Source organism: Amia ocellicauda, chromosome 1, assembly GCF_036373705.1.
Source record: "Amia ocellicauda isolate fAmiCal2 chromosome 1, fAmiCal2.hap1, whole genome shotgun sequence".
Taxonomy (NCBI): Eukaryota; Metazoa; Chordata; class Actinopteri; order Amiiformes; family Amiidae; genus Amia; species Amia ocellicauda.
In genome coordinates, this window is record NC_089850.1 from 54,726,267 (window position 1) to 54,738,682 (window position 12,416).

The 12,416-nt window shown below is 41.6% G+C and overlaps 1 protein-coding gene across 1 annotated transcript in view; it reads left to right on the top strand.

Moving 5' to 3' along the window:
- Positions 1 to 1,962: 1,962 nt before the first annotated feature.
- Positions 1,963 to 12,416, top strand: part of b3gat1b (beta-1,3-glucuronyltransferase 1 (glucuronosyltransferase P) b) — a 78,237-nt gene continuing 67,783 nt past the window's right edge. Inside the window, exon 1 of the mRNA XM_066709467.1 lies at positions 1,963 to 2,387. The gene's annotated coding sequence lies outside the window, so the exon portion shown is untranslated. The remainder of the gene's footprint in view (positions 2,388 to 12,416) is intronic.

Consider the following 12,416-nt stretch of genomic DNA (forward strand, 5'->3'; position numbering starts at 1 on the left):
AGTCATGTACGAAGGCTATAAGGAGTCCAGGGTGAGGACGCGGTCTGTCTCACGTCCCCCTCGGATGCTCCCTCCCTCAGCGCCCAACCTTTTGCCTGAAGCCTGAACTCCGTTCGTTTCAAGGCAAAGCTCCGTGGTAACAGGGGATACACCCCAAGGCAATGCAACTGAGCTGTGCTGCTGGCTAGGCAAGCTGTTCACACAGGCGCAGGAGAAAACACTGCCGCATGCCTCCCATCTCGCAAATGCTGTTGTATTGTTCCTCTAAACCACAAACTGTTCACAGTCCCACATGTCCCAAACGTTACCAAAAACGTTCCAGAAAGAGATGCATTTTGTTTTGCTTTTAACAAGAAAATCAAAGCATTTTTTCTTGTGTACTATGTGAATAGCGTGAATTTGACCTTTCCTTCTCCAACTACTTAAAATGCAAGCTGGCCAACTTGTAAGAGTTTTGTAAGCACAGTGAAGTGTTGTTTTCATTCTCCCAATGTGCTGCTACTTTATTAAATGTAAGAGCAGCTGGCTCTAAAGACATTATCTGTCATACTTCATAAATGCGATCGGCATCAATAAGATTCAGGTACACTGTTGTACTGCCAATACCTATTCATTAATGTTATTTTGAACTGAATTTTGCGGTATACATTTTGCTCTTCCAACATCAGCAACTCAATGCATTCCAGTCTTCCATGTTCTTTAAACTAATCTGCATGAATGACCATCCAGCTGTCACAATATTATGAACTTAAAAACAACAAAACAAAACAAAAATACTTAATTCATAATTACCACAAGCTGCTATGCAATATGGTTCATCGCCAGGAGGCTTTTCCTCTGCCCGGCCCTTTTCGGCTTTGAGGAGACTCAAGGCAAAGCAAGCTTCCAGAAACTGACTTACTTCTGAAATCAGATGCCTTTGTGAAGTTATACTTGGAATGGAAAAGAGGAAAGATAAAAGATTGCCCGAACAGAGCAGGGAGCTAACACAGTGCTCTCGCACACAGAAGATGAGGAATCACGGCATGCAGGTGTTGTTAGTGGCTCCTAATGCTGTGAGAAAACATAAAAGAATAAAGGTGCTGTGCACTCAACCCTCTACAAACCCCATATCTCCCTAGAAAAGCCTGTTTTCTGTGAACAGCTGCTCACAAGACCACAGTTGGATGCGCAAACAGTACCCAAACTGTAACGAAAAAAAACATTTATGAGAAATTGAATTAACTGAAAGACAAGTTTTCTATTGCTAATAATCTAGAATCTTTCAAAACTTGAGCTTTCCTCTGCGGTGTCGATCTGTGGCTCCTGGCGCCAGTTCCACAATCAAACTTGAAAATAGTGTAGCACAAGTTATTCTGAAAATGCACACCCTGAGATGTGCGATTGTGATACCCTGCTCTATTGAACGGGGTATTTCATGCCTCTTCTGTTAGGACACGAGAGGATGATGTCGGTTTCATAATAATAATCATAATAATGAATAAGGCACACACACACACATACACACACACACACACACAACTGTCTGGCTTGCCTCCATCACTGCTGCACACAATGGATGAGGGGGTTAATGAGAGATTAATACTGGCAATCTGATTGCTTTTGTAAGAAACAGCAGCAATGGATTAGCTGAACAACTAGCTGGATCATTCCCTGAGACCTGGCATGTACCACTGTGACACGGGGCCCCGCTTCTCCTGTGCCGTGAGCAGAAAGGGAAAATAAGAAAAAAACGCATACAGTGGGAGAATCTAGCGGTGCTCGCTCAGACACACACACAGTCTCCCTCTTCCTTTCCTCCTCTCTCGCTCTCTCCCTCTCCGTCTCCATCCCCCCCTGCTGCCCACCCTGCTGTACATTAGTGGTACGAGCCATTAGCAAGCCCATGTCTATAAGGGGGGTGGGCTCTGTTTTTGCCAAGAGGCTACTTTATTCACATATAAACACATTCACAGATGTGTCTCCACGCTTGGTGTCCTTTTCCCCCCGTTACGACAGCCTGCTTGAGCTCAACACAGCCACAGCCAGGGTGGTGAGAGGGGAAATAAAAGACAACAGAAGAAAAGGCAGAGGAGGGATAGAATAATGCTCCTTCCCCTTTTTTCTCCTCTTTTCCTATAAGCCATGTACATGAACCTGTGCAAGTGCGAAGAGAGAATGAAATAAGCTGAGAAGAAAATCTGTCCACTGCTCCTGCTTTGGTCCAAGCCTGGGACCTGAATACGGCTATCAGCTGCCACTGGGATAAAATAAAGGGATGCTTTGAAAGCTGCCACTGTTTCTCAAAGAGGAGAGAAGAAGAAGAAGAAATCAGGGTTTGGGAATGAATGGGAGTCCTCACGCTGCATGTGGTGGGAATAGCAGACTACTCAGAGTCTCCAAGTAAGGTAAGCAATTTTATTATTTTTATTCTGCATGGATGGAGGCTGTTTTATATACTGGCAGGTTCTTGCACAGGAAATACACTATACTGTGCCTGCAACTATACATTCCCCAAGTGTAATTATACAGGATCTGCATTCATGCGAGTGTAGGGTAGCATAAGAACAGTGGGGAGAGATGCGTATCTTTGTCCTACATCCACACATCTTACAAAGAGGCACAGCGTTATTCGAGCAGCCGGCGGAGAGAAGCGATGGGTGCGTTACAGATCTCTCCCAGCTGTCTGGAGGGAGGAAGACACAAGGTGTTCCTGTCAGATAGGTGTGCTGTCTCTTGTACTGGGTTTTAACTATAAAAAAAAAAAACATAGGGTGGGGAAATACAAGGACTGGCATTTCCACAAGTTACCCTGTGATAGGGGTAGTGGGTCTATAAATCTATCCAGGGCAGTATATGTGTCAGGAGTTTATGAGAATGGACACAAAAAAAAAGTAGTTGCACTTGTAACACACACACACACACATTGTCTTTCAATTTTGATAAGCTTTCTAAACAGGCTGGCTGTGTTTAAAATGGAGGGGACATATGCATGGTGAACTCTCAGCACAGTCAGCGTCCAACTGCATATACAAACGTGCTGGCAATGGGGATGCCCAGAGAGAGAGCGAGAGGAGAGAGAAGTTAATGTGGGCACCTCATTTTTATTTCAAGCGAAACAGTCTTTCAGTAATAAATGTTCAGCTATCAGAGCAGAATAAACTTCTCATCTGGTAACTTGTGCAGCAGTCTGCTCCCATAAAATTTTAATCGCAAGACAACGGGCTTGATGACTGGCTGGAAGGACCTTTATGCGTAGCTTGCCGCTGTGGCAGGACTGGCGGCTGCCTGGCCCCGTCCTTGCCTTTAACAAGTGCATTCAGAAGTCGCTGTGAAGTACTTCTTTCCTATGTGCTAGTGGATGGCCCAGCTATGTTGCCTCTCCCACAGATAAGCCCTGTGTGTTAGTAAATGCAAGCTCATTAGGAGCTCAGTGCCAAGAAAACATTCCACATGACATGACATGATGAAGGAAAAGAAAAAATAAAGAATCTTAATAATTTTACACTACGAAAACAGCGCCAATGAAAGCCCAGCAAAAGCAGAAGAGGCAACTTTAGGGAATGTGCTAATTATTGAGCCCATGACAAGATTAATGAGTCAGACCCCTCTCGTATTAATACAAAAATATTTCAGATTGCAGATGAACATTAATCTTGCTCAATTCCACAGCTCATCTTATAAATCACTAAATTAAAGTGTGTTTTCTGCCCTGGGGCATTATTCTAAAGCTATTATGAGGGATGCTTTTCTGTGTAATTAAACAGGTCTAGGACATTGCATTGGGCTGATAAGTGGGTGTCTGAGCATGGAAAAACACTTCGTTTGTAAATATGGATTTAGTTTTCCTTCCTGCATTTTCTACGGGTGACAGGGCTGTGCAACGTGTCGAAGTAGGGGTATCCAGCCCTACCGAACTGTCAACCTTGCCTCCATAATGTGGCACCGCAGAAACTACAATCTTTCACCGCCTAGAGATTCTAACCAAGAAGGCATACGAGTGTAGAGACATCCAAAAGTGGATTCTGTCTTTAATCACTGTTGTTTGATGTACCTTTTTGTACGTAGTTTCTGGGAAACTTTAATGGGATGTACTGCAAAACGACTGTGTAAAACCATACCAAAGCCAGGCAGATAATTAAACCATAACACGGAATATTATGTCAGAGCAATATCAAAATCCTTGTTAAAACATTGCACATTCCATAATTTACTGCGCCAAGGTACACAAGTAAAACTGTTGGAAGAACTGTGGTTTGTAATTGTATTTGCCATAATACGATTTATATATCCAATGTTCTCACATCTGGCTGCTTGTTTGTTTTATATTAATTGCTGGAAAACACAGAAGCTAACACAAACATACTTCATTTGGTTGAAATTCAATTTCGTGGAGAGAACGAACAATCAAGGCAAGTGAACATAATGTTTGTATACGTATCCTTGAGCTTTCTCCAAGTGCTTTTGACAGCCTGGCGCTTAATTGCAACAAATTGAATACCTAACAGCTCCAATATTGTTTCTCTCTTTTAATAAAACAACAGTAAATTGAGGCAAGGCACATTCTTATGGAAATACAGACGCTGTTAAAAAGTATATAGGTTTTAATGAAGTTCTTTTACTGAACCCCTTGGTCTATTGATGCCAGAGCAAATGAAAATAAAAGCTTCAAAAGCCCTCATCCAGCTGCAATACTGCTTGTTCTTCTTACATTATTTAATCTTCTCTGATTCACATGAATGAGAGTGAGGGCTAGCATAAACTACAGTTGCTCGGTGGTGATATAGCCAGTGTTGGTCTTCAGCATGGCATATTTGTGTAATCTTTTCCACAACAGATTGTTCCATTCATCAAACATACAGTGAAGCCAATATTTGCACTGATGATGTTTCTCAGGTAGACCAGGCACTTAAAAGCAAAGGATTCTTTACACAGCGGAGTACAAAGCCTGTGATGCCAAATTTTACAATTCCCTTTTTGCATGTGGCTTGTGACCGTCTCATTCAGGTTTTCGAAAATTAACCTATAACAATATGACATCTTGGACGTGATCTCTGATCTATTGTATCTGTACTCCGAAGCTGCGCTGTGAGTGTTGATTAAGGTGATCAATTCTTGAAATGCAGTCCGCAGTCATTAAATTCCCATGCAGCAATCCCTGCGCTAAGAGCTTTGACAGCGATGACAAGTAAGCAGTTATTTGATGGCCAAGTCGCATGGCGTAGGGTTAGAGTGGACTAGAAAATTGATCAGCCCTAAGTAAATATTTGGTTGCATGGTTTATAGAGACTGTCACCCAGGCACCGTTCAAGCTATAAATTAAATAGAGAGAAAAAGTGAAAGTGTGTGTGTACCCCTTCTATAGCACAATGTTTTCTTAATGATGCATTCCTATTACTAGAGAGCATGTTCAGAACCTTTTGATTCAAGAATCATCTGTCTTTTGTCATAGCTGATGGCAGTAGGAGTTTTAAAGAGCATTAGAAAAGCTTTAACACAGAAGAGGGGAGAGTATTGAGTAGTAATATTCAACATATTGCACTTTCCCTCCTCACAGCATTCAATAGAGCATTCATTTTCATCTTAATCACCTCAAATACGCATCAGAGCAAGGCCATATATATGTTTTGCTTACACCATGTGTCAGTAGATCATGGTTCTGATTGATGAAAGCATTGTGCTCTACAGACAACTGCGGAATATTAGCTGTATAGCATTTCTTCTAGTATACTGCTGTTCTTTCCCGACTATTTTGGTTACGTTATTAATTTGTCCGGTCCCCATCTGGTAGATTCTGATATTGGGGCAATAATCTTAAGAACATTTATAGTGTGAGTGTCCACTATCTGAGATACATTAGTGTTTCCCCAGTGTTTAGAAGTCTACTTAGATTTATTGGTTGTCATTTTGTGCACATCTTCTCGTCAACTTCAATGGGTTTGAAACCAAATTTTTTGAAAATGTCGATTGTACATACGCCCAGACAGTATACAAATTTCAGAAAGAGATATTAGTTACAGTAAAACACCCTGACAACTCTGAGGGCATTTCCACGTTCAAAGTTATGGCTTCATTAGTTACACACCTCAGGGAGACTGAAATGCTTTTGGGCACACTTTGCAACAAAGAAAATACAGCTGTCTCCATGTCAAAGCGCATACAAACACAGGCATCATTCACTGAGTGTAAGAGACAGCCCTTCCGGACGCAGATTCACCTCACAGAGTGGCATCTGTGAAGCTGCTAGATCTCAGTCCGTTGAAGCTGAGTGGCCAACCCAGTTTCAATTAGGATGCCAAACGCTATCCTGCTGTGCAAACCTCCAATTCAGTCAGGGCACAGCTCCAATGTCATATGTACCCTGCCTCTGCCGTGGGCAGAATAATAAAAAAAAAAAGAAAGAATGAAAGAAAAGAGGTTTTTCCTGACATGGGTGTCATGTCATTGTATTAATCGTCTTTGGCATCCATTTTGCATAATCTCATTATGCCGACTTTTATTTATACTTTCTCTGCGCTGAGGGTACAGTGGAGAAGGGGGCAGCTGGCAGGGTGGAGTCTGTCATATCACTTCTGCTTCTGTTGAGCAGGGCCCCCGCCTTGTTAGAGATTAAGAGCTGCTGCATTCTTCCCCCAAAAGATCTGAACCGCATGTGAGCCAGGCGGCGAGTTCAGCACCGCGTATCCTGATGGCAGTCGTTCCTGCCAAGCCAGCAACGCGGGTCATGGGTGTCCACGGGGCGCACGGGCACTGATCAGCGTCATTCTCCGGGCAGGGGCTGGGACAGCTCGGCAGCTGCTTTCCTATACTTTTGTCTTCATGAACTTGAGCCTAGTCTGGAACAGAATCACCTCCTTCCTTATAAGAGCTGAATTCCCTCCCATGTCAAGGGACCGCTCAAGTTTGTTGCAGCAAGCTTGTCACTCATTTTGGTCCAGCTGATCAGCTCTTCAGAGGTGTGCCTGAGACACAGGTGTGCCTGAGACACAGATCAGAGCAGGTCTGTCTCTACACGCCACAGAGGAAAAACACCGGGAGAGCTACAGGGCTTAGTGTCCCTCAGAACAGTAAGCCTCCTTAAATCCAATTTTCATGTCATACATCTTGTTCTTCCACTTGCATCGCTAAATAATAGTTTATCAGAGAAGAAGTGGTAGTGCCAAAAAAAAGTATTGTTTTCTATTTCTATTTCTATAAGGAAGTAACATCCAATGCCTTTTTCACAACACAGTGATAAGAACATAAGAAAGTTTACAAGAGAGAGGAGGCCATTCGACCCATTGTGCTCGTTTGGTGTCCATTAATAACTGAGTGATCCAAGGATCCTATCCAGTCTATTTTTAAATGTTCCCAAATTTTGAGCTTCTACCACATCGCTGGGGAGTTTGTTCAGATTGTGACGACTCTCTGTATGAAGAAGTATCTCCTGTTTTCCGTCTTGAATAACTACAAGGTACTTTCAGCATTCTTGGAGAAATTCATCTTCCTTGCTTGGAAAAGTATCTCAACCTGCGATCTCACCCATATATGAGCTCTGTACTCTTCACATCTTCTCATGAAGATCGTATGACATACAATATCATCTGGGCAGTGGCTAGCTAGAGTACAGATTACACATCAAAATCTATCATTTTCCTCATGAAAACTATCAAACTGAAATGGTGTATAAAGCAGCTCATAAAGGTGTCTACTGTCCTCAGCTTTACCTATAAAACTTGTGAGTTTGCCCAATGCAGCAATCCCATCATCCTGGGCATTTTAAGTAGTAAATTATGTCATAATTTAACGCAGATTCCTTCCATAGTGCGATGCAGCAAATCCATCTGTCATTTTACTAACATGAGTCAGTTAGATCATTTTTAAAGAAAACCATGCATTAGGTAACAGGAGTCAATCCAACAATAACATGAAAAGGACCTAATTTTAACAGATACCACTCTCATAAATCCTTCCTCTTAAAATAGATCTCTCGTTACTCAAGTCTTCAAGTCCAAGAGGCTTTCACTGCAAGACAAATAAATAATCAACAGATACTCTGCGGAAAGCACTCTATATTTCACACACTCATATTACAAATACTTTTTACCAACAGTTTTGTCTGTCAGCCTTATCCACTGCAGGTATTCCCCAGCACAATGAGCACGATGAATGGAGAAGGATATTATGAGATAACAAGCTGTTGACCTTTAAAAACAATAAAGTCACAGAGTGTAAATCTCATTTCACCGAATGATTCTTTAAGCTATTCTTTAGAAAAGGTCTTAGTAATAGAGACGGAGAGGCCACCTCAGTTACCTGGGAGCACGTCATGGGACTGGCAGCTCACTGGACCATCATCACAGAACATCCATGAGACTGGGATACAGAATAATACATAAATCATTCAAAATCTGTCTTTTCCCAAAACCGTCATGTTGATTGACCAATCAGAAATGCTACTTGAATGAAATCCTAATCAGTTTAGTCATGTGAAAGTAGCATTTAGGGCTCTGGACTAATGAGAAGAGGGTCTTCGGTTGAAGCCCAGGTGTAGTCTTAAGCAAGGTACTTTACACTGCCGTCTGGGAATCCACTGAGCTAGACTGCACAAGCAAATAAACACACACACACTTTCCAACAGCAAAGTACAACCCTATATCCTATGGCAGTTTAAATTATGGTGAGAAGCCTCTATCTACTCTATCTATCTACTTAAAAATCAAGACGCGATCGTGTACAAGGTTATAATTTGCGATTTATGGGTAGGTTGACCTTAGTGTATGTTAATTAAGAAGATCTCTGATGTAACTTTACACTTTCGATATTTTCTTTGATTGGGACTAAACTTAAGAACCTAGGCTTGTAGGCAATTCATCCCACATATCAACTCTACTTTTACCTTTATCTACTTATTGATTGAATCCAGACACACACACTCTCTCTCTCTCTCTCTCTCTCTCTCTCTCTCTCTCTCTCATTGGACTTAGTCAAAGCAGCCCAGTTAAAACAAGTTTTGTTTTTGTTGTATTTGGTTTTTCATAGGATGTTCTTATTGCTCCAGAAATCTTCCAACTACTTTATTCAATAAGAGAACATACAGTGATTGAATACTTTTACAGACCGTCTCTGATTAAGACAAGAGCAAGCCAAATCTCGTCTTGCTTTTATGTTGGTTGGACACTTGAGCAATTCCACTTCCAACAAATGCAGGATAAGATTTTGGCTTGCAAAGAAAAACAGTAAAAGAAAACAGGTGAGTTTCTCACAATAATCAACTGTACAATATTTCTCTAAAATTGGGCTTTTATTGCAAAGGAACGCACAGCGAACAACATAAAAGAGGAAGCTAATGAGAAAATCAGCCACTGAAAATGATTGTTTTACAGAGAGATCTGGTGTAACTGCAGAATAAAGCTGCACTCAAATGATGCGGGTTTGAGCCTTGCATGAAAGACACACTTCAGGGAGGCCAAATCAGCAGTTAACCACCATGTTTATTTGAAAAAGATAGAGGCTAAAGCATGTTGTCCTATTTGGTCCAGGATTTAATCATTATATGTTAATATGGCACTGACGTACACAGAATCATAGCCCATAAACCCAGCATCATTTGAATTAATTAGTCCAAGTGTAACCATTGTGAAGAGAATATAATAGTGTATTAGGGCAGCTCTAATTAGTTGTAGGAAACACTTGTATCCCATTCACAATGGCTGTGTTACTTCACTGAAACCAAGACAAACATTGTGCCAAAACACCAAGTGGCAAATGGCAAGTCAGGAATTGCATTATCAAGCAGATACATTTACTTGCAATGCTCAGTCGTATCATAACATTGGCAAAAACTCCAAGTATTGTTTGGTGTGTTTTATTGCACACTGCAGGGAGACTAATGTAACATGAAATAATTAAAAATGAAACTGCGTTCGTCAAACAGGTTTCCGTTTGTTTTTATTAAATAGGCAGACCTTGGGATTGCTCCCGTTTTGACTCCCCAAGGAGTGCGTGCCTAAGCGCACTGCGTAAAATCAAATAAAAAATAAAACATGAAGTAAATACAACCAATGAAAAGAAAATTGATTTGATTTCAAAAGTAATAAAAATTAACAAGATCTACTCTCACAGCTTTTCTTTTTTTCTTTCTTTTTTTTTTGCTTCTGGCTTTAATTAACAGTTAAAACGAGTACCACAGCTAAAACTGAACCTGAAGGACCTTAAATTTAATCACAACGCGCCTTTCATTTCAGATTTCCAAAGTGAACAAGCAATATTCTACTTCAAAAACCGGATTAATTTTCAGAGTAAAAAACTGTAATACTGAGTATGGACAGTAATGCCTAAATTACATTCGATAAATGTAGCAATTGATACTTATCATGTTGTTATGGGGCTATTAAAACTTAGCTGTTATTCTAATTAAGGTCGTCCAGAAACTGCAATGTGGCTATTATGTCTGAACCGACTACTATTCCTGCTATGAAAAACAATGTTTAATAATCGTCAAAGAATAGACATCCAGCCAACACAGGAAGAAATGTTCAAAATGTAAAAAGATGCTTGTAATTGAAGAGATCATATTCTTTTAATTATATTTATATATGATGTCATTATAGGAATCACATTACAAGACACACTGCGCTCCAGGGAGAAGATCAAAGAAACATTCATTAGTGTAACATTAATATTGTTGTCTCTGCATCTACAGAAAGATTTATCTTTCTAGGTATTGTGTTAAAAGACAGACTGATGGGTAGGTAGATAGATGCAGAGAGAGCAAGCGCAATACTGTTTTGGATGCAGGATCTATAAACTTGGGGATGAAACTGAATGTCTTCGTTGTTTGCTAATATTTTATTTAATGTTGGGGTTTGGGAGGACGGGGCGTCCTAGTCAGTAGAGATGATTCTCAGTGATAGAGGTTGCCAGGTGCATTATTAATATGGCTGGCAATACTTCGGTTATGGTAAAAAAAAAAAAAAAAGAATAAATATTCTAGTGGCCGTGGGGTCCTCGAGAGACTGAGATGCAGACTCGCGTTTCCAACAACAGACATCTTTAATTTAGACCTGGCAACCCTAGTTAAGAAGGAGCCACACATCAAGCCACAGGTCAGCTCCGAGTGCTTTCTGACAGACTGCATGCCCTAGTTATGCATTCCTATAGCACCCAAGCCTCCAAGTACAACCTTATCCACTCCTGCAATTTAACCATTTAATCACGCCCCGTAACCTCCACTCTCCAGAATGCAGTGCTGTCCCTATTCATATAACCCTGGGCCATCCCATCTGTATTGAAGGGGACCTTATTGCCCTCATAAAGTGCCAAAATGGTACCCTCCAGCTGTGTTGCCCTGGAAACTGAGCTATGGCACACTGCAGCATGCAAAACCTAATGTGCTAATAAAACAAAGAAAAAAAACCAAATATGAGCCAAATGCAAACCACAACAACAAAAAGTGATGGGGAAGTTCCTGGAATATATAGTAGTAGAAGTAGTAGTAGAACAAATCAAAAAGCAATAAAAGAAGAGTTCGTGCTTGAAAGAGTGTCTTCAGTTTAAGGTCACACATCATTATAAGGCAAATGCTTCCCATCTCTTAAAGTGCCGCATCCTTACATAATTACAGCAGACGGCCGGTGAGATTCTGTCTTCATTATGGGTAGCTTGGCCCTGTCAGATGTCAGCACATTGTGTTCATCGTTCTGTGTATCCCTGCCGCCTTTGCCAGGGTCCTCTGTGTGATTTGGGGGCCAGTGAGGTGGAGGGGCCGGTGAGGGGAGCAGTAGATGTATTATAAAGAATGAGGATGGCAGCGGGCTATTTCCAGCCACGGTTTTCACACTTATTACCGCGTGTTGGAGGGCGAGCAATTTGGCTTGTGAAATGGTGCCATTCCCCGGAGCCGGGGGCCAACATGGGGGAAGGGAAGCGGCTCTAAAAGGACGGGGCCGGCCTAATGAGGGCTTCACTCATGTGCGTCAGATAGGAGAACAAGACACACAGCCTCTGGTTAAGAGCTGGGATGGTGAGATCTCGATTACACCTCCCCACTAAACCCAGACAAGCCGTTCAATTCCAGGTCATCTCCCGCCCAACATGCTGCAGAGGAGAGACTACAAAGAGGTGCCCCCGCAAGGGCATCTGAAAAGCCTTTATGGTAACGAGGATGCAAACAGGGCCATGGCACAAGAATTTAAGGTTCCCACTTTCGCATCTTTCCTCTGGGGCAGATCAGGCTTTAATCTCTTATTTCAATCTTGCAATAAGGCAGAGATTAACGATGTTTTCCACGGCTCAGACAACGTTGTAATCAACAGTCTGCGAGTGAATCGGCCAAGAAATGTTAACAGCAAAGGTCACACTGCACCAAGAAGTTGATTTCTACTCTCAAAGCAGTTCTGGTAAGAAGAAAAGCGCTGCCGAATGCCAGTTAACAGGGTCGTGTTTGCCAAAACGGA